Source organism: Hyperolius riggenbachi, chromosome 7 (assembly GCF_040937935.1).
Source record: "Hyperolius riggenbachi isolate aHypRig1 chromosome 7, aHypRig1.pri, whole genome shotgun sequence".
Taxonomy (NCBI): domain Eukaryota; kingdom Metazoa; phylum Chordata; class Amphibia; order Anura; family Hyperoliidae; genus Hyperolius; species Hyperolius riggenbachi.
In genome coordinates, this window is record NC_090652.1 from 295405338 (window position 1) to 295431572 (window position 26235).

The window sequence follows — 26235 nt, forward strand, 5'->3', positions numbered from 1 at the left end:
GTTTCTGCAATATAAAGTATATAAACGCTGGCGTAATCGCTCATGTATCGATATACAGAGCGATTTGCTAGCGTTTTTAAATTACTGCATGCTGTAAAAAAAAAAAAAATTAATTGAAAGCACCAATTAGAATTAAAAATACTAATCACAAATCGCTACACAATTGCTGGCAAAAATCTTACCGTTTTTAAAATCACTACCAAAATTGCCAGAAATTGCTTATGAAATTGGTTACAAAACGCTCATTAAAAGCAATTGCGATATCGATTTGTGCTTTGTAGTTGGTTCTAGGCCTTAAACCGATCGGTAAATTATTTGCTAAAATGTCCCCGAGTATTTTCCATGAGAATTCCAATTATGCGGTAAAATACCGCACATTTTTATGACCTGATTTACCACATTCAGTCATGACTAAAATCTGTTAGAATTGCAAACTGCATTTACTGAATGCGGTATATTACCATGTATGCGGTAAAACGGATGCTAACACCAACAACAACAACAACAACAACAACAAATAACATTTGTAAAGCGCTTTTCTCCCGTGGGACTCAAAGCGCATAAGCATGGCTCAGACCATCGTGGTACAGAGGAAGAAATTTTATAAATCTGGAAATGCCAGGCTAAACAGGTGGCTTTTCAGTCTGGATTTGAATAGCTCCAGGGATGGTGCTGTCTTTACTGGGTGTGGTAGGGAGTTCCAGAGAGTAGGGGCAGCATGGCAGAAGGCTCTATCTCCAGATTTTTTGAGGTGCACTCTGGGAGTGACCAAGTTTATAGAACTTGCTGATCTGAGGTTGTGAGAGGTGTGGTGCAGCTTCAGCAAGTCCTTCATGTATCCAGGGCCTAGACTGTGCAGGGATTTGAATGTCAGCAGTCCAATCTTGAAGAGTATTCTCCATTCTACTGGTAGCCAGTGCAGTGAGCGAAGGATCGGTGTAATATGACAGTGGCGAGGCTGGTTTGTTAGCAATCTGGCAGCAGAATTCTGCACTAATTGCAGGCGGCGCAGGTCCTTTTTGGGGAGGCCAACATAAAGGGCATTGCAGTAGTCCAGACGTGATGTGATGAAGGCGTGGACTAGGGTTGGAAGATCCTCTGGGGGAATCAGATGTTTAATCTTTGCAATGTTCTTCAGATGAAAGAAGGAGGATTTAACTACAGATGAAATTTGGTTTCTGAAATTCAATTCCCCATCGATTAGTACGCCAAGGCTGCGCACAAAGTTGGAGCTGTTTATGTCTGAATTCCCAATCCTGATTGGTGTTGCTTTAGGATAGAGCTGTTTTGATGGCGGGCACTGGCTTTGGACAAACAGGACCTCAGTTTTGTCAGCATTCAGTTTCAACCAGTTATCATTCATCCATGCCTGTAGCTCAGCTAAGCAAGAGTTTATTTTTGGGGTAGGGTCTGTTCCACCAGGTTTGAAGGACAGGTATAGCTGTGTGTCATCGGCGTAGCAGTGGTACGTCAGGCCATGTCGTTGGATAAGTGTGCCGAGTGGCAACATGTAGATTGCAAACAGCAGAGGGGATAGGATTGATCCTTGTGGCACTCCGAATTGTAGAGGTGCAGGTTTGGACATTATGGGTCCTAGGGATACTCTCTGTGTTCTGTCAGTCAGGAATGATCTGAACCACTGGAGGACTGATCCACTGATGCCACAGTACTCCTGCAGTCTGTTAAGCAGGATTTCATGGTCAACTGTATCAAAAGCCGCTGAGAGATCCAACAGGATTAGGATGGAGCATTCCCCTCTGTCCCTTGCCATGAGCAGATCGTTGCAGACTTGGATGAGGGCTGTTTCACAGCTGTGGTGTTTCTTAAAGCCAGATTGTAGAGGGTCCAGGATGTTGTTTACTGACAGCCAGGTTTCAAGTTGCAGATAGACAGCCTTTTCAATAACTTTACCTAAGAAGGGGAGGTTGGAGACAGGTCTGTAGTTGCTCATAGCATCTGGATCCATGGAAGGTTTTTTAAGAAGGGGCTTGATGATTCCTTCTTTTAGAGAGGTAGGAAACCTCCCTGCTTGTAGAGAGCAATTTACTATTTTGTGAAATGCTGGACCAAGCAGGTCAGGGCATTTCAGCATATGTTTAGTTGGTCCAGGGTCCAGGTCGCAGGTTGTCTGGCGGAGGCGACGGAGGATGTCTGAGATCTCTTCCTCACTAATACTTTTGAAGTCAGTCCAGGGTGTTAGGTTGTTTTTGCAGCTATTTCCAGGAGTTGCATGAGTCTTGGGTGCTGTGGATTGAATGAGAGACCGAATGGAGGATACTTTGTCAGCAAAGTAGCACGCAAATTTCTCACATAGTTCCTTTGAGGGAGTTATAGTAGGTTTTAGACAGGATGGGTTACATAGTCTATCAACTGTGCGGAATAGTTGGGCTGGTCTGTTGGCGGCCTTTGCGATCTCCTGTGATAGGTAGAAGGATTTTTTCTTGGTGATCGCATTTTGGTAGTTTTCCAGGTGAGAGACAAGGGTGTGTTTATCTTTTGAATTCTGGGATTTTCGCCACTTCCTTTCTAGTCTGCGCACTTCTTTCTTCATGTCCTTTAGTGAGCTGTCAAACCACCGTGCATGGTGAAGTGGTGTAGACTGTTTAATGCGAACTGGAGCAAGGGCGTCATAGGCAGATGACACTGCATGGTTGTACATCAGGACCATGGAGTCTGGGTCTGCGCAATGATTGGTTAATGCGTCAAAGTTGAGGGTATTCTGAACGTGCTGGGGTGAGACATCTTTCAGTGGACGGTATTTTATGAGTTCTTTCCCTCTGTGTTTTATCGCTGGTGCTGTCAGAGAGAAGTGGATGGTGTGGTGGTCTGACCATACCACTGGGTTTATATCTATGTGTGATATTAAAAGTCCGGAATGAAATATAAGATCCAGGGTGTGCCCTTTCGTGTGGGTGGGGAGGTTGACAGCCTGAGAGAGACCCAGTTCATTCATTATGAGAAGTAGTTCACTTCCTAGGTGGGAGTCGTGATCATCCACCCATGCATTGAAGTCTCCCAGGATGATCCATCTAGGGTGTTCCACTGTTAGGCAGGATAAGAGTTCAGATATTTCCTTAAGAAAGACTGGACCATTTTTTTTGGGGGGGGGCGGTATATGAGCAATATGTTGATGTTTACTTCTGCTGACAGTTGGGCTGCAATACATTCAAAGGTTTCAGTGGGGCCTATGGGCAGGGGCCTTATGTTCAAAGAGGATCTGAAGCATATGGCAACCCCCCCACCCTTGCGGACTTGTCTCTCACAGTGCAAAACTGAATAATTGGTCGGCACGGTTGCTTCAAGAGTTGGGCCTGCATGCTTCCCAAGCCAGGTCTCTGTCAAAAAGGTCAAATCAGAGAGCTCTATTAGGTCATGTATAGTTGCAGTCTTATTATTTATCGATCTGGCATTGCAGAGTGTGGCTGTGATTGAGCTTTGCTGGGGATGTTTTTTAGGCTTCACTGTCAAAGTTGTTATCCTTTGCCTGGTGTTGCTTCCCTGGTGTTTATTTTTGGATCCACTACCTCTCCGCCCCCTTCTGCATTTCCTGAGTATCCCAAAGGATTTTAAGAGTAGAGCTAGTGAGGTGTTAATTTGTAATTGATTCTTTAGAGGGCAGGCAGAGAAAAGGTCCACCAGAATTGAGGCCAAATGAATGAATCACCAACATCCAGGTCTGTTCTTTTTCTAAGCCAGTTTAATTATGTGATGTCGTCACGCCGCTCAAATAATGTAATTTCTCAAATGACTATCCATTTACTAGGAAAATTCTACGCTGAGGTGCAATGATTCCAGCATCAAAGGCAAAAGCCTCACCAGTACGCTGTCACACTATATTACTGCATACATTTATTTTGTGAATGCAGTGATAACAATTCTTTAATTTTAATTCAGGCAGCACTCACAAGTTCATCTTTACATTTTTCCGCAAATGCTTCAGACCGGACAGCCTGTGTAAGTCAGAGGATCCGTTCCCATCAAATGCGTTTTCTACCCACAGAAAAAAAATGTGGTACTTTTCGCTTTTTTCGAACACCCAACCATGCGATTTGTGCTTTGCGAGTTTTCAGACAGCAGATATGATTTTTTTTTCCACGTGGGATCAGTTACCTTCATTGGTATCCACTGAAAAATCATGAAACCAAAATTTGCATATGAAAGTTGCAAAAAAAAAAAAATTACATAAAAATGATATGGAAAAAGGCCCAAAAATTTGGAAACGCTGATATGTGCAAATCGCCTGCTGAGAACGCTAAGACAAGCGTAACTGGCCCCTTACAGCTGATGTACAACAGAGACGGGGCCCCCTCCTGCCATGCAGGCAATGCTAGGCTTCCCATCACCAAACCAAGCATGTTCCAGGGGCGTAACTATTATGGGGTCCCCCAGAAAAACTTTGATGGGGGCCCCAATGTTCACAGTCTCTTCCTTGCCAGTCCCAGTCTTTCCCTTGGCTCCCCTTATGACCCTCCCAGCCTGAGGCCCATCTCACAAAGGTCATAAAAAAAGGGTGGCCATCATGGGGTTCACACCCATAACAAGTGTAGCCACAAAACACCTGATCTGAAGGATGGGCCCCTTTATCAGAGCGAGTGAAGTAGTAATCGGGGCCCCCTTACAGCTCTGGCCCCCCTGCAGGTGCTGCTACCCTCTAGTTACACCCATGTGTTTTGCAAACTGAGGATCAGAGCTCCCATATTTCTCTCTACATTTTTTTTTTAGCATTTTAAAAGATACAAAATAAATTTTCATAATTGTAAACATTAAAAACAAAAATGTGAGCGGTCTGAGCAGAAGAACTGTAACCTTTCCCATTTTGGAAATGACGATTGGCTGACACGTTCAGGGTTATTCTTCTCCCCCGGCAGCGAAGGGGTTAATCGGTGCCACTCACTGTAATTGTTTAGAGCAATGCAATAAGACGCAGCGAGAGGAGTTTACGGCTTGTCTTTCACCCGCTGGTAGCCACCACTTACCCGGCGATTTATGGCCGCCAAACCCTCTCGCCGCTAATTTATTGAAACGTCCTTGAGAACGCCAGCAGATGGAATTGCGCCGTGGTAGATGTCAGCTCTTGGGGATAGGAGGGCCGCATTGATTTGCCCTTTCATTATCAGCCAATGCTAGCAAGCTCTGAATTATATCTTCCAGCGGATCTGAGGACAAAGTTTTCTTGTGCTACTTAAAGAGGAACTGTAGTAAAAATAACACAATGAATAAAATTGCTTATTATTTATAATATTCATTTATAGATTATTAGTCAGTGTTAGCCCATTGTATAATCTTTTCTCTCCCTGACTTACATTCTGACATTTATCACTGGTGGTGACATCTTTAGTTCTGCAAGGTGATCTGTACGGAATTTTCGTTACTGAGACTTCTATGCACAGATGGAGATATTCAGAGCTTGGCAGTTGGAAAAAGCCATAATTTCCCACAATGCAACGAGGTTCACAGACAGCAAACTGACAGCACCATGGTTCTGACATCACACTGTGGGAGGGGTTTCACCACAATATCAGCCATACAGAGCCCAGATGATCTATTAGAGAAAAGGTAAAGATTTCTCATGGCAAAGGGGGTATCAGCTACTGATTGGGATTCTTAAAATTCTTCTTTAAGAGTATTAATAATATGTCACAACTGACAGCGGATTACATGGAGCCACGGACATAGGGAGAAGCACATGCTGTCCGGAACAGGTGAGTTACTGTGCTGCTGAAAATTTGGCAGTGCCCTGTGGACCAAAATAATGTTGGAGTGAGAGGTGGGGAGGCCCGGCAGCTTCTGGAGGGCCTTGGGGTAATTGCTTAGGTTGCGCCTATGCAGGAGCGTATCTGGATAATATAAAGCCTATAGCAAACACTTAAATTGTGCCCCCCCCCCCCCCCCTGGTCAGAGCCCTTCACTTCTAAAAACATCATCCTTTCTTGTGTTCATGTGTTATGGCTGCCTGTGTACTTTGGTTTGGGATATTGCTAAAGTTACTTTTTTGGAAATGTCTCTTCTCATTTCCTCTCTATCCTCTTCTAACACTAAGCCAAGTGCGCCCATCATACATAAATTAAAGCGGAATATAACCCTGCATTTCAACTTTGCTCTAAAACGTTATTTACAGTATATTATATGCAACCAGCATTTTTTTTTTACTAGACCAGCATTGGAAGGGTTACACAGAGCTTTAAAGTTTTCTGCAGACATCCCAAGCTGACATAGATACATTTTGTTTACATAAATGTATCTAAGTGTTGAATGTGACTCACTCTATCTGACTGAGAAGGCGCTGGAGGACAGCCAAAGAGTGTGTAACATTTCTCAATAGATACATGTAACTAAATAGAATGTAACAATCTGAACTTCTGCATATCTCTCCATGGAACTTTAAACCTCTGTGTTTAACCCTTCCAATGCTGGTCTAGTAAAAAAAAATGCTTTTTGCATATAATATGCTGTAAATAATGTTTTAGAGCAAAGTTGAAATGCAGGGTTATATTCCGCTTTAAGTAGCCATGTTTCCCAGATTTAATATAATCTTAGGTCTGAATGATGGGAAGGAATGGGGGAAGGCATGGGGCGTAGCGCAGGGGCAGGCATGGTGGCACAGTACAGGAGCAGGCATGGCGCCCATGGTGCTGTGGCACCCATGGGAAGAGCCATGCCTGCACCCCTCTAGAAACGCCTCTGCGCCTATGGTAGCACCAGCCCTGCTGCAGTAGCTATTCTCACTTCCGCTCTCTCCACATATCTGATTTTTATCCAAGCTCCCCACATTGTTAGCGGGATTATCAGGTAGGACCAGCTTTAGGTAACATATCCGTGTGTGTGTGTGTGTGTGGAGGGGGCACGGAGCTGCCAGGGTTGTAATGATAACACAATTTCAATGAGAAATGTATAGCAGTATAAATATATACAGCAGCTCGGCCTGGTTTCCAAATCACTTTACACTTCCCGTATTCCCGCTATAGGTTTACCAGTGTAAAGTCGATACTTGCAAGGCAATAACAATCAACCCTACATAATAATTATCTGGAGACAAAGTTCTGATTCACACTTCCTGTTCTCATCCTACGCATCACCTGCCATTTCAAAGGGTGACAAATGATCTGCCATAATCCTAATCAAACAGCCATCCCAGCCCAGCTCATTACCTGGAGATCTGCACCCTCGTCCTCACTGAGATGATGCTTAGTTCCAGTGATTGCTCTGGGTAAACATACATCTAGCCCCATTATACGGGGCTGTATACACAGAGGAGCGTGCTCCAAGGAAATCTTCATTTTACCAGTTTCCATGTGTGTGCCAATGACCTCGCTTTATGACTTTTTATTTTTAAAGTGAACCTGAGGTGAGAGGCACATGAAGGCTACCATATTTATTTCCTTTTAAACCCTGTCTGTTGCCCACCTCAACTCATTGTCTGATGCATCATAACTATTTCTCCGGAGTGTCATGAGTGCTTATGAAGCCCTCCAAGGACTCCCAAAGATTTAATCGGGGGGGGGGGGGGGGGAGCAGCTGACACAAAGAGAGAGAACTGGCAAGGCTCTAGGTCAGGTCAGGTCAGGTCAAAGTTAACACGCCTTATCAGAGTAGCATAGCGAACTTATACCTGCTAATTGGCAATGAGGAGAGCTCCACTCGTCCTTCCCGCAGGGGCTCAGGGTAGGACGAGTGCCATTGCCCATTAGCAGGCATAAGTTCGTAGCCCTCACTATGCTACTCTGATAAGGCGTGCTAACTTTTATAAGGCATGCTACTTGTCTTAGTGAATCAAGCCCAATATTTGCTGCTCGCCATTAGGTACAAAATGCCCGTGACATTTTGTCAGATAAAGTATTTCCACGGAAAATAACCCATATACTGTGTGCATGCAGTAAGTGAGCAGAGCGGCAACACAATGTGGTCCCTGCATGCGACACAGACAAGTCTGACAGATTTTGGACTAGTCCACCTCCTCATGGGTGTTTTTCAGGATTTTCTCTATTTTTCAAAAACACATACTGAACCGCAGGTGCTCGGTCCAACTGCCGAATAGTGAAAAAAATAAGTAAGGAGGACAGCAGGCATCTTTGTATGGATGCGGATGTGTAGGGTGATCAAAGAACACCCTGGAGTGAAAAAAGAACACAGAGACAACGGGAGCCCCAATGGTGTAGCAGGTAACAATGTTTACATTTACATTATGTTTTGGATAATGTAGTAAATGGTGGTACTCACAAAAGAGGGTTTCAAATGGGCAACGGACCATTGAAGGCAGGTGGAGATGAACAAACCTGACTCCACTCGGGTGTTCAGTTGAACTTGACGTGGTCGCTCTCTAGGTAAAAAGTTTCCAGATGGTTGTAGAAGTGGTAAACACCTAATCACATCCATCACCCCTCCTTAGGTAGGGTGGGTAGCACAAGGGAGGGGAATAGGAAAAATGTGGTTTCTTACCTCAAATGACGACAAATTTGTGTAATAGAAAACAAACTTTAAGGATACGTTTCCACTGTAGCGTGACATTTTCGCCTGCAAAAAATTATGTAAGATTTTTCTGCTTGGTGAAAATTTGCTTGTAAATCCTTACGTGCTTTTATGCGCATTAGTTAAATAACCATAATCTGCCTCAGTGTTCTCCCCAGGCTCTTTTAGCCGGGTGCTCCACCCGGCTAGATTTGGTGACCACCCGGCTGTCATCGGCTCACCTCCTCACCTCCTCCTATGCTGTAAGCAGAGTTGCCTGCATTTTCATCTCAACCCACCCGGCTACTTTTTCATGCCACCCGGCTACTATTTCATGCCACCCGGCTACTATTTCATGCCACCCGGCTGGAAAAAATTTCTGGGGAGAACACTGTGCCTAGTAACAGCTTAGTCATGACTGCTGAAAACTTCCTGTAACCATGGATCTAATGCGTAATTAATGCAAAAATTTGCATTGCCTATCTAAAGCATTGTATGCGAATCGTATACAATGAACAGAGGTGCCAAAAGTATAAGATTAGATTAAATGAGCTTAAAAAACAATTTAAATGGCAAAATTGAAGGAGGAAGTGGTGGTCTTACCTCCCTCAAGCAGACACGACAACAACTGCGATTCAGACAGTCAAACACATTTATTAGGAACTCCAAAAAGAAATGCAACGCATTTCGCAGGTTCAACCCCGCTTCATCAGGCAATATAAGGAGGAGTATCAAACAATCTGCACAAGGATTCAAATTAAGCGCCTCTGACACTTAATTTGAATCCTTGTGCAGATTGTTTGATACTCCTCCCTATATTGCCTGATGAAGCGGGGTTGAACCTGCGAAACGCGTTGCATTTCTTTTTGGAGTTTCTAATAAATGTGTTTGACTGTCTGAATCGCAGTCGTTGTCGTGTCTGCTTGAGGGAGGTAAGACCACCACTTCCTCCTTCAATTTTGCCATTTAAGTTGGTTTTTAAGCTCATTTAATCTAATCTTATACCTTTGGCGCCTCTGTTCATTGTATACAATTTTGAGTCCACCCTTGGTGGAGGGTTGCTACCCTTTCTTCCTGTCTACAGAGAGCGACTTCTTAATCCTGAGTGGGGTCAGGACAATCTCCCCACCTGCCTTTACAGTGGTTGCCTGCTGGTGACCCTGACTTGTGAGTATTTAGCAATACAAACTTATTGCCACCTTGTCCAGTACGAATTACACTATTGGGGCTCTTGGTGTTCCCTGTTTTTATTGTATGCGAATCGTATGCGATGTCCGAAAAAATTATGCAGGACCTCCGTTTTTTCCTGCGTACGAAAATTCGCATTGAATGGAAACAGCCCCATTCACTAACATTAGTTGCCAAATCAAAGCAAATTTTCTGAGAGAAAAATCTGACACAAAACGCACAAGTGGAAACCAGGCCTTAATGAGCACTTGGCAAAGTGTTTCGTGGGTACTCGCCCAACTCCACAGTGCCAAGCAGAAAAACAGCCGGCCCCAGAATTCCTCTTTGAGGCGTTCCGGCTGTTATTCTGTTTAGCGCTGTATTTGGTCTGAGCAGGTGGAGAGTACCGACAAAACGCTTTGCCAAGTGCTTATTAAAATGTTGTTTTCTTTTATACAAATTTGTCATGTTTTGAGGCAAGCCATCTCCTTTTTCCTTTTTTAGCTGTTTAACACAGTTTTATACTTTTATTACCCATTGGGCACCTCTTCCCCCCCTTATCCTTGTATGGATTTTCTTTCTGGGAGTGCTTTTGTAAAGGATAAAGAAAATACTGAGAATCCCCCTTTAGAAGATGGACTAATCTAAACTTGTCAAGTCTGTCATATTTTTTATTACCTATTGTAAGTGATAGCAACCTAGGAGAAAAATAATTATGGTGCATTGTACTTTAGGACAAATGTACATCTTTTATGTATACGTATTTTCAATTTTACAATTTTCACGATAGTGATCTTTAACCTTTTGGGGACCGACGTAGTTTGAATCTATGTCCAGCAGGTAGTGCTGCCGCCCTAACTGGACGTTGATTCAACGTCCGCGCTAACGAATTGTCCCGTCGCGATCGTGCGCACCGAAGAGGGGAGATTAAGCTGTCATATAACAGCTGACATCTCCCCTAAGTGATCAGAAGCCATTGCGTATAGCTTCTGATCACGTGATCACTATGATCGCTGGTGGATCATAGTGATCACCTACAGAGCTGCGGCGGTAGGGGGGAAAGAAGAGAATCCACTCGCCTTCCTACCGTTCCCCCGACGATCGGCGCTCCCCTCCGGTCTGGCCGGCATCCCTGCTGTATTGACGCTAAGTGCCGAGTCCCGGCTTGATGACGTCATCAAGCTGCGACCCGGGACTTAGCGTCAGTACGAGCTGTGAAGCCAGTGAGAGCGGAGGTGTCTACAGCTGCTCATCGCTGGAGCCTGGGAGGTGAGTAAAGGCTGCCAGCAATACGGAGGCCACCTGGCCACCTAGGGGGAACCATACCCATTTGCCCACAGTAGGGATCCGGCTGCCTGACCCCCCCCAAACGCACCCCCCTTCCCTCGCATGTAAAATGCCTGGTCCTTATGGGAGGGTAGGAAGGCCGGTCCTGAACGGGATAATGAGAACCTGTGACCAAGAATTGAACTTCATCCCAATCGGTAGTTGATACCCCCTTTCCCATGAGAAACCTTTTCCTTTTCACAAACGGATCATCAGGGGGCTCGGTATGGCTGATATTGTGGAGAAACCCCTCCCACAAGAAACTCTGAGGACTATGGTCCTGGCAGTTTCCTGACTGTGAATCTCATTGCATTGTGGGTAATAGCTGTTTACTGTTTCCAACTGCCAAAAAAGCAAGCAGCATCTCCTTCCACTGACATCACCTGCCAGCAGTAAAAATGTCGCCATGTGATAAATGTCAGAATGCAAATCAGGGATTTAAAAGATTTTACAATGGACAAACACTGGATAAAACATTTATATATAATTATTGTAAAAATGAAGCACATTTTTTATTACATTATTTTCACTGGAGTTCCACTTTAAGGCCCTGCATTGTTAACATGCGTTGCGTTACCCTTTCTTACCGCAAGGTGCCGCAAGTGCAATGTAAGTCAATAGAGCCTTGCAGAGTTAATGTGGTGCGGACGCAAAGGCAGCAGCGTGTTACCGCATGAAACACTATTACCACACGGTGCGGCGCAGATCAATGGGAGTCCCAGTGACATACTTCCTGCCCAGCAAGGAGTACGTCACTATCTGGGGGGCGGGCCGAAGACCCACTTATGTGAAGTAGAAAATGAGCGAGCTGATGATTAGAAATTGTGTTAACAAGGTACCGTTTAGACGAATTAGTGTTAAAACAGCACCTGAAAGCGATACGCATTTTAAATAATAAGGGGTTAGTTAGGAGAAAGAAACAACAAAAATAGCAGAACCGCCAATGGGTAGATTGGGTGGGGGAAGGGTAGAACGTCGTTTTGAATCACAGTTCGTTTTGCCCAATTATTTGATAATTATTGGTTACTCTGCTCTTCCCACTAACCCCGAGGCAGTGAGGCTAATAACCAGTCACATCCATTGCCATGTTTAAAGGACACCTGAAGAAAGATGGATATGGAGGCTAACATTTATTTCCTTTTAAACAATACTAGTTGCCTGGCTGTCCTGTTGATGTTTCATGCATCAATAGTGTGGAAGCAAGCATGTCGCTAATCCAGTCAAATATCTAATCTGCATGCTTGTTCAGGGTCTATGGCTAAAAGTATCAGAAGCAGATGATCAGCAGGACAGCCAGGCAATGTGCATTGTTAAAAAGGAAATAAATATGTCAGCCTCAATATCCCCCTAACCCCTTTAGAGGTACCCATACATCTAGTGATGACCAAGAGACTAATCTCTCTCTTATTGAATCTGATTAGAGAGAGATCTGTCGGCTGCCCATACACCGCAGGCCAATTCCTGATCAATTTCATGCTGAAATTGTCCCACAATCGGCCTTGTGACCCCACATTCGCCACCCCGACACTTTCCACCTCTAATATTTAAAGGACACTAAAAATACTTCTGTTGCGAAAATCTTTTATAATTTTAAATTCATGCAAACATATGCAAATAAGTACAATTCTTCCAGAGTAAAATGAGCCATAAATTCTTTTCTCCTATGTTGCTGTCACTTACAGTAAGTAGTAGAAATCTGACATTACTGACAGATTTTGGACTAGCCCAGCTTCTCATGGGGGGTTCTCAGGGTTTTCTTTATTTTTAAAAGCACTTAGTGAATGGCAGTTGCTCCGTCCAACTGCCAAAAAAGTGTGCAGCAAGCAGGAAAGCTGGCCAGCATCTTTGTATAAATCTTTTTCATGTTGAGAATCCCCCATGAAGAGATGGACTAACCCAAAACCTGTCGGTAATGTCAGATTTCTACTACCTACTGTAAGTGACAGCAGCATAGGAGAAAAGTCATTTGTGGCTCATTTTACTCTGGAAGAAATGTACTTCTTATTTGTATACGTTTTACATTTTAAGCTTTTCGTGACAGTTCCTCTTTAAGCCAAGAATACTAAATCAGTTTTACTTGCCTGGGACTTCTACCAGCCCCCTCCAGCCGTCCCATACCCTCGCAGTGAGTCACGGAGCCTCCGGTCCCCCCGTCGCCAGCTAGTTTCGTTTTCGCTGACAGGCCCGACAGGTCTGACTACACATATTTTTCTTCACATTCCCATCCACAATAGCGTCCTGCGCCTGTGCAGGACGCTATTGAGGACTGGAACATGAAGAAGGGTATGCGTGGCCAGGCCTGCGCAGGCGCAGAAAGCCTGCCGACTCCCTGTCAGTGAAAACGAAACTAGCTGGCGGCGGGGGACTGGAGGCTCCGTGAGTGACTGCCCTGATATTGGTCACGGTTACCACCCCGCAATTGATTGAGCAAGTTGGTCCTACATCTTGTAGCATGTCAGACCGAGTTATGCAACCAATTTCTGGCCGATATTGATCGCATTGTCGGACGGGCATGCATTTGGCGTCAACAATTTTAATTTGATTCTGATTATAATAATCAAATCGGATGGTCGAACGGCCACCAAGTCGCCTGATGTATGGCCACCTTAACAGTGCTGTTTCTGACTTGAAGAGAAAGCGTGACCAAGAATTGAACTTCATCCTAATCAGTAGCTGATACCCCCTTTCCCAGGAGAAATCTATTCCTTGTCCCAAACGCATCATTAGGAGGCTCTGTATATGGCTGATATTGTGGTGAAACCCCTCCCACAGTGTGATGTCAGGACCATGGTGCTGACATCACACTTTGGGAGCCTTGTTGCTTTGTGGGAAATAACAGCTGTTTCCAACTGCCAAAAAAGCAAGCAGCAGCTACTTCCACTGACATCACCTGCCAGCAAAAAATGTTTTCCATTCGATTCCCTTCCAGATTGGATTCATATGTTGGGAATCAATTTCCCAAAATGATAAATCAATCGCATTTTGACCAATTTTAATTGAAATATGGATTGTAAAGGATTGTTAAGGGCGGACCAAGAGTATTGTTAGATCGTTAGCCCATAGTGTTGCCCTGCATCAAACAGTGCAGCCCTGTGGTTTGATCGATTTTCCCTGCTGGAATCTATTGGAAATGGATGTGCTGTGTGTGGTAGGAGTCAATTCCTTATGAATTTATTCCTTTCAGAAAGAAATCGATGATTTTTGAACATTGGATGGAAATCTATAAGTGTATGGCCAGCTTAAATATATCATTTATGCAGGCAGTTTTTTTCCAAGTACGTTTCTTAATTCCCCCCCTCGCTACAATCTTACAATCTGTTTTTAAAGGGAACCTTAACTGAACGGGGGGTATAGAGTTTTACTTACCTGGGGCTATTGCCAGCCCCCTGCAGCAGTCCTGTGCCCTCGGCGCCGCTCTGGAATCCTCTGGTCCCCCGCTGTCACTTAGTTTCGTTTTTGACGACTCACCAGTCGCCGGCCGCCATGCGTATTATTGGACGCATTCACCAATGCAATTAGCGCTACGCGTACAAAAATACGCGTTGCCGCATTCCGCACGCATAGATATGCGGCAACGCGTATTTTTGTACGAGTTGCGGTCCGCAATAGCGCTAATTGCATTGGTGGATGCGTCCAATAATACGCATGGCGGCCGGCGACTGGTGAGTCGTCAAAAACGAAACTAAGTGACAGCGGGGGACCAGAGGATTCCAGAGCGGCGCCGAGGGCACAGGACTGCTGCAGGGGGCTGGTAATAGCCCCAGGTAAGTTAAACTCTATACCCCCCGTTCAGTTAAGGTTCCCTTTAAGCCCATCACTTCCAATTCTATCGTCTGATGATTCCTCTACGGTTCAGACTGAGTGTTTTTAACTTATCAACTCATCAAGAAAGGTTATTATTATTATTATTATTTATTGTACAGTATTTATAAAGCGCCAACATATTACACAGCGCTGATAGGTTAGCTCAGGCTTTCTCAGCCAGGGTTCCCTGAGTACTCTGCAGGGGCTCCTTGGCATTTTCCCTCATCGTGGTGGAAGTATATAGAGCACATTATAATAGGTGGTACTGTAACAAGAAGCACTAATTTGGGGGGTCAGGAGACAGTATAATGAGTGGCAGTGTAATAGGGGGTAGTAAAATAAACAGCCACACATACCGTATATTCCGGCGTGTAAGACGACTGGGTGTATAAGACGACCCCCCAACTTTTTCAGTTAAAATATAGAGTTTGTGTAATACTCACCGTATAAGACTACCCCTCTTCCAACGTACACCAAATAAAAAAAAAATCATATACTGGTGCTGTACTGTATGTGGTACCCAGTATATAACAGTATATAGTCAATTGACTGGTGGATTGGTGAACTCTCCCCAAGTGGATTGGTCAGCTCTCCCTGTTTATCAGAGCAGTATGGAATAGATCGCGCTGTGCCCATAAAACACACCTCTTTCACCCCTCTGGCCCACCCTTGTATCCTATTTACCTCCCTCTCTGCCTCTCAGAACTCACACATATGCGCCTGCGCCGCTTCACTACAGTCCTCAGCAGCAAGATCTGAGAGTTGGTAACAGGATAGGGGGTATCACCCAGCATCAATGATACCCGGCGTATAAGACGACCCCCAACTTTTTAGAAGATTTTCACGGGTTAAAAAGTAGTCTTATACGCAGGAATATACAGTACTTTTAAAGACCATGCCTCCTGCAAAATAACTGCAGGGGTTCCTTGAGATCAAAACATTGTTTGCAGTGGTTCCTTGGGATCAAAAAGTTATTTGCAGGGTTCCTCCAGGATAGGAAGGTTGAGAAAGGCTGGGTTAGATAAACTGGGTTTATTTAGTCTAGAGAAAAGACGCACTAGAGGGGATCTAATTAACATGTGTAAATACATCAGAGGGCAATATAATAATAAAAGCTTGGCAGATGAGCTTTTTGTCCCTAGGCCTTCACAAAGGACTAGAGGACATGTTCTGCGCATGGAGGAAAAATGTATTAGCCATTTATTTAGGAAAGGGTTCTTTACAGTAGAAGTAGTAGAAGAGTGATTAAGATGTGGAATGCATTGCCACAGGAAGTAGTTATGGCAAACTCTATACCTGCATTTAAAGGGGGCTTAGATGCTTTCCTTGCGTTGAAAGACATCCATGGCTACAGTTACTAGATAATGCCCAGTGATGTTGATCCAGGGATTTTATCTGATTGCCATCTGCAGTCAGGAAGGATTTTTTTCGCTTTTGGGGCTAATTGGACCATGCCTTGTAAGGGTTTTTCACCTTCCTCTGGATCAACAGGGATATGTGAGGGAGCAGGCTGGTGTTGTACTTTGTTCTCTGGCTGAACTCGATGGACGTATGTCTTTTTATCAACCCAAATAACTATGTAACTCAGTTATTTGATGGTTGCGTAGATTCATTTCAGTTGTGCATTCGCATGTGAAATAATGGATAAGATCACCAGAAGTCCAGGAATTCAGTGCCATGATATGAATTGAATGGTGTTACTATAATAAATAAAACATTTGTTAAAAGGCCCGCCCACCTCAGCTGTGATTCTCCCCCCCCCCCCCCCCATAAAAAAACCCACAAAAAACCACGGACATGCCCATCCCCCTTCACCTGTCCTCTTCTGCTCTCTGAAGTCTGGCTGCGTGCCGTGGGACACAAGAGGACGCAGCGGCAGGATTTTATTATATAGGATAATTTCTTATTATATACTTTGCCCAGTTCACTCCTAAAGTGTCCATACACAATCCAACCAGATCGATCAATTTTCACATTTAAAAAAAAAAATGTCAGCAGGACACCCAGACAACTGGTATTGTTTAAAGCCCCTTTTACACTTAGACACTTTCATTGCATTGCGTTAAACCTTCTGCACGCAGGGTAACGCAGCAGCAATGAAAGTCTGTGGGGCCAAGCACACTTTCCCCATCACGACATGTGCCAATATTTTAAGTTTGTTGGCAGCACACATGTGTGGAACGCCGCAAATATGATGAGGAAGCCTGGAGTCCCAGTGACGTACTTCCCATCCAGCAGGTGGTACGTTACTAGGCGAGGAGCGGCACAGGGAGTGCGAAGTGGGGGGGGCGGCACTATGCATATGACCCTTTCATCGCACTCTGCTACAGGGTCATATGAATGTGGCTTGTTGCAGTGTGATGCAATGGGGGCGGAGCATCGTACCGCAAACGCAAGAGCCAGGTGTAAAACCGGCCTAAAAAGGAAATAAATATGGCAGCCACCATATGCCTCTCACTTCCGGTGTTCTCTAACCATTGTTCAGCTTCCTGTTTATTGTCCATTGTCCCTGCTCTTTTAGCAATTGCCAAATCAAATTCCTTGTAAATATGACCTTTGCTTGAAAAAAATAAAATAAAACTGACATATACGCAAAGTCATATAGAAGAAGGAAGGAACGGCTATTTTTGACAGATGTAGAGGCGAAAGGTTACGTTTGTACGGGGTGTGTACAAATAGGCATCTTCCATTATCAGCTGTGATAACATAAACATTATCTTATCGCAGATATAAATCTTTATCCTATGTGGGTGTTTTGGTGACCTGATGATGTAACGCTTAGCACCATTTCTAGATAGTAGTGCAGGTTCTTATCCCTACATTCAACAACACGCAGGCCATATTTCACAGGCTTTATTTTTCAGTGAAATGAAGATTCTTCTCAACACTTATCCAAAGATTTAGGGGCTAATTTATAAGCCTGAGACATTGTCAGCAATACATATTCCTTTGTGATTTACCTCTGCACTGTTTGAAGGGAGGGTTGCACTCCAAAAATATAAAACACTTAAAGCAGACCTGCAATGGGTCTGCTCCCTGCTTTCATGGAAGCAGACATACCGTGTTTCCCCTAAAGTAAGACATCCCCTGAGAATAAGCCCTAGCAGGAATTTCAAGAATGTTTGAAATGTAAGACATCCCCCGAAATTAAGCCCTGGCTACCAGCCCACATGACACCAGAAAGTCACTCTGAATACAAAGCCTGGATACAGGAGAGCAGCAGTGTAATGTGAGTTCTACACAGTCCTACATATGTGTCAGGCAATTTATGTTTTTGTTGGAGCCAGCCCTCCTGATCTGTTGTGATAAGCATCAGCAGCACTTCACCTTTTCCCAGGACACACAGCTTATCCTATCATAGCTCTGGGGAGCCTGACAGAGTTCTCTGCCTGCAAGAAATAGACTCACATGATCAGCAGAATCAATTTCTCGTAAGTGCGAGCCAATTTCTGCAAACCACAAGCTCTGTGTATGTTGCACGTGTTTCAGCATGGCATACAGTATGTACATTTTGCATAGGAGAACTACCAGTGTTTGCCCAAAATTAAGACCTCCTCTGAAAATAAGACCTAGCACATCTTTTAGCGCAAAAATTAATATAAGACAGTGTCTTATTTTCGGAGAAACACGGTAGATGCGCCTCTGACAATATTCATTTATGATTTACTTTCTGAAATTTATCACAGGTGGCAACATCTTTAGTGCTGGCAGGTGACCTATATAAAATGTTTTTTTACTGGGACTGATTGGAGGGAAAGAGAAAAAAACGCAGGGACAGCAGGAGCCCAAACCATTGTATATTAAATGTGACAAACAAAAGAGAGGTCAAGTTATACTGACAAGTGTGGGTTCCTATATAAGGCAATCACTTTAGATAGCAAGTGGGGAAAGTACCGTCTCCACTCACCTTGAAGTTCATCACTGGTCGCTGCTCTCAAGAAAAATAATTTTAACTGCAGAAGATAAAATATGAACCTCCCACGGGGGTTAAAGAGAAACCGTAACCAAGAATTGAACTTCATCCCAATCAGTAGCTGATACCCCCTTTCCCCTGAGAAATCTTTGCCTTTTCTCAAACGGATCATCAGAGGGGCTCTGTATGGCTGATTTGGGGTGAAACCCCTCCCACAGTATGATGTCAGCGCCTCACAGCACTGAGGTACCGACATCACACTGTGGGAGCCTTGTTGCATTTTGGGAAATAACAGCGGTTTACAACTGCCAAAAAAGCAAGCAGCATCTCCTTCCAGTGACTTCACCTGCCGGCAGTAAAAATGTCACCATGTGATAAATGTCAGAATGTAAATCAGGGAGAGGAAAGATTTTACAATGAGCAAACACTGACTAAATCATTTATACATCATTATTGTAAAAATTAAGCACTTTTTTATTACATTATTTTCCCTGGAGTTCCTCTTTAAACTATGAGCTAAAGATCAACATGAGAGGAACCCCAAAAAATAGGAAGCGACTAAAGGCTGTGAAACGCGGTTATTGTGTAGCAGTTGAAGGTAAGCCTGCCCTTATCTTCTTTTAAACCAGTTTTTAATGATTTTATATATTTTTTGGGAGCCTCTCGTTTCTAGCTCATTTACTGAGCGTTCTAAAGCCAGTAGAAAATAATGCTGGTGTCCGAGAATGCTGAGGGGCGAGAGGTAAAATTCTGCATATTAAACAGCCTGGGCTAAGCTTCACTGGGAGGGCGGGGCTAAATACCAATATACAGCAGTATATTGCTAAAGGAAGTGTTTCTGTTGCTGAAACCAGGATACTTACAGTAAAAGTGGGTATCCTGAATAAGTTACTGCATTCTACTATAGGTCACTACAGGGCCACTTTGAAATCAGTTTAAAAGGTAAGAGGATGTTACCTCATGATAAAACATACTTTAGGGTTAAAAAGAGGTACTGTAGTTTCTTGAAAAACCAACAGCATGAGCTGCAAAATATTTACTCTGTTCACTGACCTGATGAAGCGTTTTGGTGCCTGTGAAACGCGTTGTCTGGTGTGTTTTTTCAATGAACTACCTCTTCTTTTTTAATCCTAAACTATTTTTCATCCTGATGTACGTTCCTCATCCCTTTTAAACAGTTTTTAAGAGTTTTATGTTTTTGGAGGCCTCCCTCTCTTAAAACCTTGTACACACGTCAGATAATCCTCAGCCTATCCTTGACCAAGAATCTAGCGTATATGCAGCTTTCCAATCAGCGGGAGGGAAGGGACGCGGGTGGGTAGCGCCGATACGGAGGAGGCGGGGGAGCGGCGCTAACAGACAGGTGAGAGGTAAACATTGTGCTGGCGACACGCTGCGTGTCGCCAGCACTGCGGGGGGTATAACGGCGCGCAGGGGGGACTTGGAGGCACACCATGGGGCAACAGAGGCTGGTGTTAGTGTGCACAACCAGCCTCTGTGCCCCACTAACATAAGTACATTCCACCTCGGGTTCTCTTTAAGCCATCAGAAAGCAAGAAAATACTCAACATAATTTTGATAGTACCTTTTCACCTACTTTTTGATACTTTTTTAGTTGAAAAATGCTGGAAAGTTATTTTAAATCAAAAATGAAAAATGATCTCTTAGGAGAAAACTCAGGTGAAAAAGTGAATTGCATATGGCCTATGGACACTTGAGTCATTTTCTCCCGCAGGACACCACTACTTGTTCCAGACCATTGTCCCTCCTACTTTCTCCACAGAGCAGCATACGTTGTTCAGCTATGGCCAGTGTCGCTGTACAGAGCTTTTTTGTGATTGACCAATAATCATGAAAGTCAACACTACACTCAACAATAATCTAGTGTGTGTACCTGGCGTAAATATGCATACACACCTTCAATAGCCTTCAGTGTGTGTCGTGTTAGGATGGAGCCCAGTCCAGGGGGCCTCTGACACAGGAGACCAGGGTTCGAATCTCTGCTCTTCCTGCTAAGTAAGCCAGTACCTATTGAGTAGGAGACCCTGGGCAAGACTCCCTAACAGTGCTACTGCCTATAGAGCGCACCCTAGTGGCTGCAGCTCTGGCGCTTTGATTCTTCCAAGTGAAAAGCGTGATATAAATGTTTTATTTGTCTTGTTGTCTTGTCTTCCAGCTTCCTCCACTCCCTTCTGACCTCCTCAGAGACTCTGAAATAATTTGTTGACATTTGTCTGAATTGATTATCACTGAGGAACAAGGGCTGCTTATTTGTCTGCTCCCTGGAGAGCCATTCACTTGAATGAGAGATAAATTCTAACAATGTCCAGCATCCTCCTCTCCCATCACTTCACAAGAGAACCCTGTTACCACTCATCCATAAGCAGTATTCTGAACAACATACCTGCTGTTACACTCAAATAAAAAATAGCTTTATTGGCATGACCAAGATACATACAGGCATTGCCAAAGCAAAGAGAAATTAGGGACATGATAGGGTTGAGCCCTAGGTGTTGGGGGTTGTATAGTGGATAAGAAATTTGAGGATATTTTTAGTTTTAGAGTTAATTTATGCTCCTTCCACTCTGTGGCATCCTGTGACTTAGTGTGCAGCGATTGGCACTGTGGATTCCTCCTATCAGTCTATGGCAACTGCAGGGCTGGTTCTAGCTAAAATTGGGCCCCAGGGCAAAAGTAATCTGGGGCCCCGACACCCACCACCACAACACCCCCCCCCCCCCCTCGCTAGCTAACCGCCCCCCCCCCCCACCCCAATGTTATAAAGGCAGTGGGAGACAGACATACTCACCTCCCAAATGATGCAGGCAGTGCAGCTTCTGTCTGTCTCCCCTGTAGTGCTTGTCCTTCACTTCCTGCTTCTTCGTTCAGGCACTAGAGCCCAAACAGATTAGCAGGAAGTGCAAGATAATCACTACAGGGGAGACAGTCGGGAGCTGCACCGCCTGGATCATTTGGGAGGTGAGTATGTCTGTCTCCCACTGCCTTTATAACACTGCGGGGGACAGTGTGCGGGGGAAGGGGGGAAGCGAGCTGAGGGGAGGGCTCTCGCCAGCAGCAGCTGCGGGGAAGTGCGCAGGGGTGTCTGGCAGCCCAGCAGCCAAATGATTAGAGGCAAAGAGGGACACTTGGGGCCCCTATTTATGCGGGTGCCCTGGGGCAGTTGCCCCCCTTTGCCTCTATGGAAGTGCCGGCTCTGGGCAACTGTTATGCTGTGACATAGTGTTCAGCATTTGTCACTGCGATTTCCTCCTTTCAGTCTGTGTCATGTTGTCACAGTGGGCAGCAGTTGTCACTGTGGATTCCTCCTCTCAGTCTGTGGCATACTGTGACATAGTGTGCAGCAATTGTCACTGTGGATTCCTCCTCTGTCTGTGGCATGCTGTGCTGTGTGCAGTGATTGTTACTGTGGATTCCTCCTCTGTCTGTGGCATGCTGTGACCTAGTGTGCAGCAATTGTCACTGTGGATTCCTCCTCTGTCTGTGGCATGCTGTGCTGTGTGCAGTGATTGTCACAGTGGATTCCTCCTCTGTCTGTGGCATGCTGTGACCTAGTGTGCAGCGATTGTCACTGTGGATTCCTCCTCTCTGTCTGTGGCATGCTGTGCCATAGTGTGCAGCAATTGTCACTGTGGATTCCTCCTCTGTCTGTGGCATGCTGTGCTGTGTGCAGTGATTGTCACAGTGGATTCCTCCTGTCTGTGGCATGCTGTGACCTAGTGTGCAGCGATTGTCACTGTGGATTCCTCCTCTCTGTCTGTGGCATGCTGTGACATAGTGTGCAGCGATTGTCACTGTGGATTCCTCTTCTCCCAGTACAAAGTAATGTTTACTCTTATCCTCTAATGAGTGAAAATTTATTCAGAGGTGATTGGATTTTAGGGGAGAAACTATCTAAGAGCAACAGACAAACAGACGCAGGACTGACCCATACTTTCCTCTGGGCCGTTCAGTCTTTTTGAGCTGGATATGGTAATGTCCAATGGTTCTGCCCTGCAGACAGTGAGAGCCACTACAGTGGGCCATCAGAGTGGGTACTGGGTATTGGATATACTACCTGCCCTGACTAGTACCGCATACTTTTACCCAATCCTGACATATTGTTCCGAAGCTTAAATGTAGCATGAGCATATTACTATTCGCTGGTAATTTGAATTACTGATTTTTTACTATGCACTACCCACCACTCATTTTCACCGGAACACCTAAAAAAACCTGAACACCTAAAAAAACAACAACCCACCTAATGCCTACAACCCCTTCCCCCCTGTACATGCCTAAAGCTCCTAACCCCAGTGCCCAAACTACTCCTAGTTGTACGGATTGTCTACAACCATTAGTTCCTATGTAGCAGCCTATGGGTTACTGAATGAAAGCTAGAGTGGTTAGGCGCATTCGTATATTTTGCACGTATGAAAAATAATTATTAGCTTTATGTTGCATTAAGCAGAACATAATCATCAAAAACCTGATGGGTCTGATCAGATATAGCTAGTAGTCTTTTTGGCATCGATGTTTACTTGTACATCAACTGATCTTTTTTGGTTGTGTGTATTATCTATTGTAACAATAGGATTGTATGTGACTCTCTAGACATTTGTGTGGAGAAATCTATGGCATGGACATAGGGACCTCCTCCACCTTACTCAATTAGATAGACCAGGACATGTCAGGGACCTCCTCCACCTAACTCAAGTAGATAGACCAGGACATGTCAGGGACGTCCTCCACCTTACTCAATTAGATAGACCAGGACATGTCAGGGACGTCCTCCACCTTACTCAATTAGATAGACCAGGACATGTCAGGGACTTCGTCCACCTTACTCAAGTGGATAGGCCAGGTCATCTCAGGGACCTCCTTCACCTTACTCAAGTAGATAGACCAGGACATGTCAGGGACCTCCTTCACCTTACTCAAGTAGATAGACCAGGACACGTCAGGGACGTCCTCCACCTTACTCAAGTAGATAGCCCAGGACATGTCAGGGACGTCCTCCACCTTACTCAAGTAGATAGACCAGGACATGTCAGGGACGTCCTCCACCTTACTCAAGTATAGACCAGTACATGTCAGGGACTTCCTCCACCTTACGCAAGTAGATAGACCAGTACATACCAGGGACCTCCTCCACCTTACTCAAGTAGATAGAGGAGGACATGTTAGCGGTTCTGGTGAGTTGATGGGCAAGCATGCGTCTACAGATGTGTAATCCTACCTACAGTGTCAATTGATTCCTATGAATAGTTTTCATGTCATGTACACCCCTACAGAACACTATTTACAAGCACCATGCAAGCTTCATCCTTTCATTTGTATGGTACGGGGATTATTGTGATTATTTTTCTGTATTTAGATGGCATCAGTGTTACTTTATGGAGGACATGGAACAATTCCTATTACTCACTGGCCTTCAAAGGGGCTAGCAATCTAATGTGTCCATGACAATCTAGGCACAGTTTCAGGGGAAATAATTCACCAGAATGTGTTTGAGGTGAAAGTCCATTACTACGCTATTTAAAATAAAATTACAAATCTTCTCTGAAGTTGGGGTTTGATACCTTGTGGACATGTTCCTTGCTTGCAGGTGGGCCTGGATTACTAAGGTTCTCCAGTAGAGATGGGACAAATTCAAAATTTCCTTGAATCCAAATCCAAATAGATTCTTGATTTTCTCAAAACATTTAAATCTCAAATCTAATGAATCCTGTAAATAAGGATTGTAGGATCTGTGTAATATACTATTCTAAAGGTGCGTACACACGCACTACAGCAGCCAATGACAGGTCCGTCGGCACCTCCTGCTGGGCGGGTTTTCAGCAGACTGTAGTGCGTGTGTATGCGCTGTCGGCGGACTGATAAGGCTGTTCCTGAACGATCCGCCGGGCGTATCGTTCAGGAACAGCCTTATCAGTCCGCCGACAGTGCATACACACGCACTACTGTCTGCTGAAAACCCGCCAGCGGGAGGTGCCGACGGACCCGTCGTTGGCTGCTGTAGTGCGTGTGTACGCACCTTAAGTCTCACTACTATTTTTATGTGGATCACACAATCCTTATTTACAGGATTTGTTAGATTCAAGAAAATGGAGAAGTTTTTTTTGGATTCAAGGATATTTGGGATTCGTCCCATCTGTATTCTCCAGGGACGAAGAACAGCAGACGACCTGGTGCTATTAATCTAACAATATATTTTGGTTGCAAAGAAACCCGGATCAAAGTGGTCCACTCTTCTATATCAACCAATCAGGTTTTAAAAGTTGACTGAAATAAGAATTCTAATTGGTTGATCAAGGCGACTACTCTATTTCTTTTTGCCCGTTTTCTTTGACCGTTTTGGTACGTCAGCACCCTCATGTTGATTAATGTATAAAATAAACTATATGTATTTATTTTTTTTCTTAGTGTTATAAAATGATAAAGATTAAGCTATCTCAGTGTTGTTTAGATGTAAGTACACTTAATACTGAAATAACATAGCAGATGGTCAGTTCACTTTATAGCCTATTATATCTCTTGGGAAATCTGGCCGTAGTACAGGTAGTCCCCGGTTAATGAACGAGATGGGGACTGTAGGTTAGTTCTTAACCTGAATCTGTTCTTAAGTCGGACCATTGTGCCATCTCTGTCCCCTGTACCTCCAGTGTCTCCCTCTGTGCCACCTCTGCCCTCTGTACTTGCTTATACAAGTTTAAAAGCCATTTTTTCATTGAATTTTTTAAAATCAATTTTCTCAAAAACTACAAGTCCAATTTGAATTTCTTTTATTTGCTCCCATGGAAACACAGAATCCATGCCATTCGTATCGGCAGGTCGTTCATAAGTTGGCCGTTCGTAAGTCGGAGACTACCTGTAGTCTCTTCCTGTTGTTCTCAGCTTTGATTCCATTCAGTCTGGATTTGTGGTTCTAGTTCTGCAATACAGGTGTTCCCTTTCCTTTTGGATTCAGTATATACTAGGATAAATTGCATGTCCATAAGAAAGCGAATGGAGCCCACCTGTTGAGGCTGGGTTCAAATAAAAAAGGTGTCCTGTCCTGTCAGTTTTTAACAGTTGGCATCAGTTTTGTATGAGTTTTCTATGGCTTGGTTCATGCATAAAAGGTGTATATTTCTGGTCCAGTTCTGTCCTGTCGGTTTTGTATCAATTTTGTATCGGTTTTCCATGGGTGTGTTCACACATAAAAGGTGTACAGTTCCAATCCTGTCAGGTAAAACTGAAAACTGATGCAAAACTGACAGGACTGGACTGGACCGGAAATGTACAGATTTACAGGTGAAACTCAACAAATTAGAATATCATGCAAAAGTCCATTTATTTCAGTAGTTCTACTTAGCATGTGAAACTAATATATGAAATAGGAACTGTTTGCAGGTGTTTTGGATTAATTAGCTGATCAGAGTCTGACACTCTGAGCCTAGAATATTGAACATTTTCACAATATTCTAGTGGTCTGAGATTTGGATTTTGGGGCTCTCATAAGCTGTAAGCCATACTCATCAATATTATAACAAATAAAGGCTTGAAATATCTCGCTTTGCATGTAAAGAGTCTATTTCATT

The 26235-nt window shown here is 44.2% G+C and overlaps 1 protein-coding gene and 1 long non-coding RNA gene across 4 annotated transcripts in view; one reads left to right on the plus strand and one right to left on the minus strand.

Annotated features, from left to right (window-relative positions):
- Positions 1–26235, plus strand: part of LOC137525142 (uncharacterized) — a 435287-nt gene that overhangs the window by 52121 nt on the left and 356931 nt on the right. The window lies entirely within an intron of this gene.
- The window catches only part of LOC137525141 (motor neuron and pancreas homeobox protein 1-like), a 60284-nt gene that overhangs the window by 32615 nt on the left and 1434 nt on the right, over positions 1–26235 (minus strand). The window lies entirely within an intron of this gene.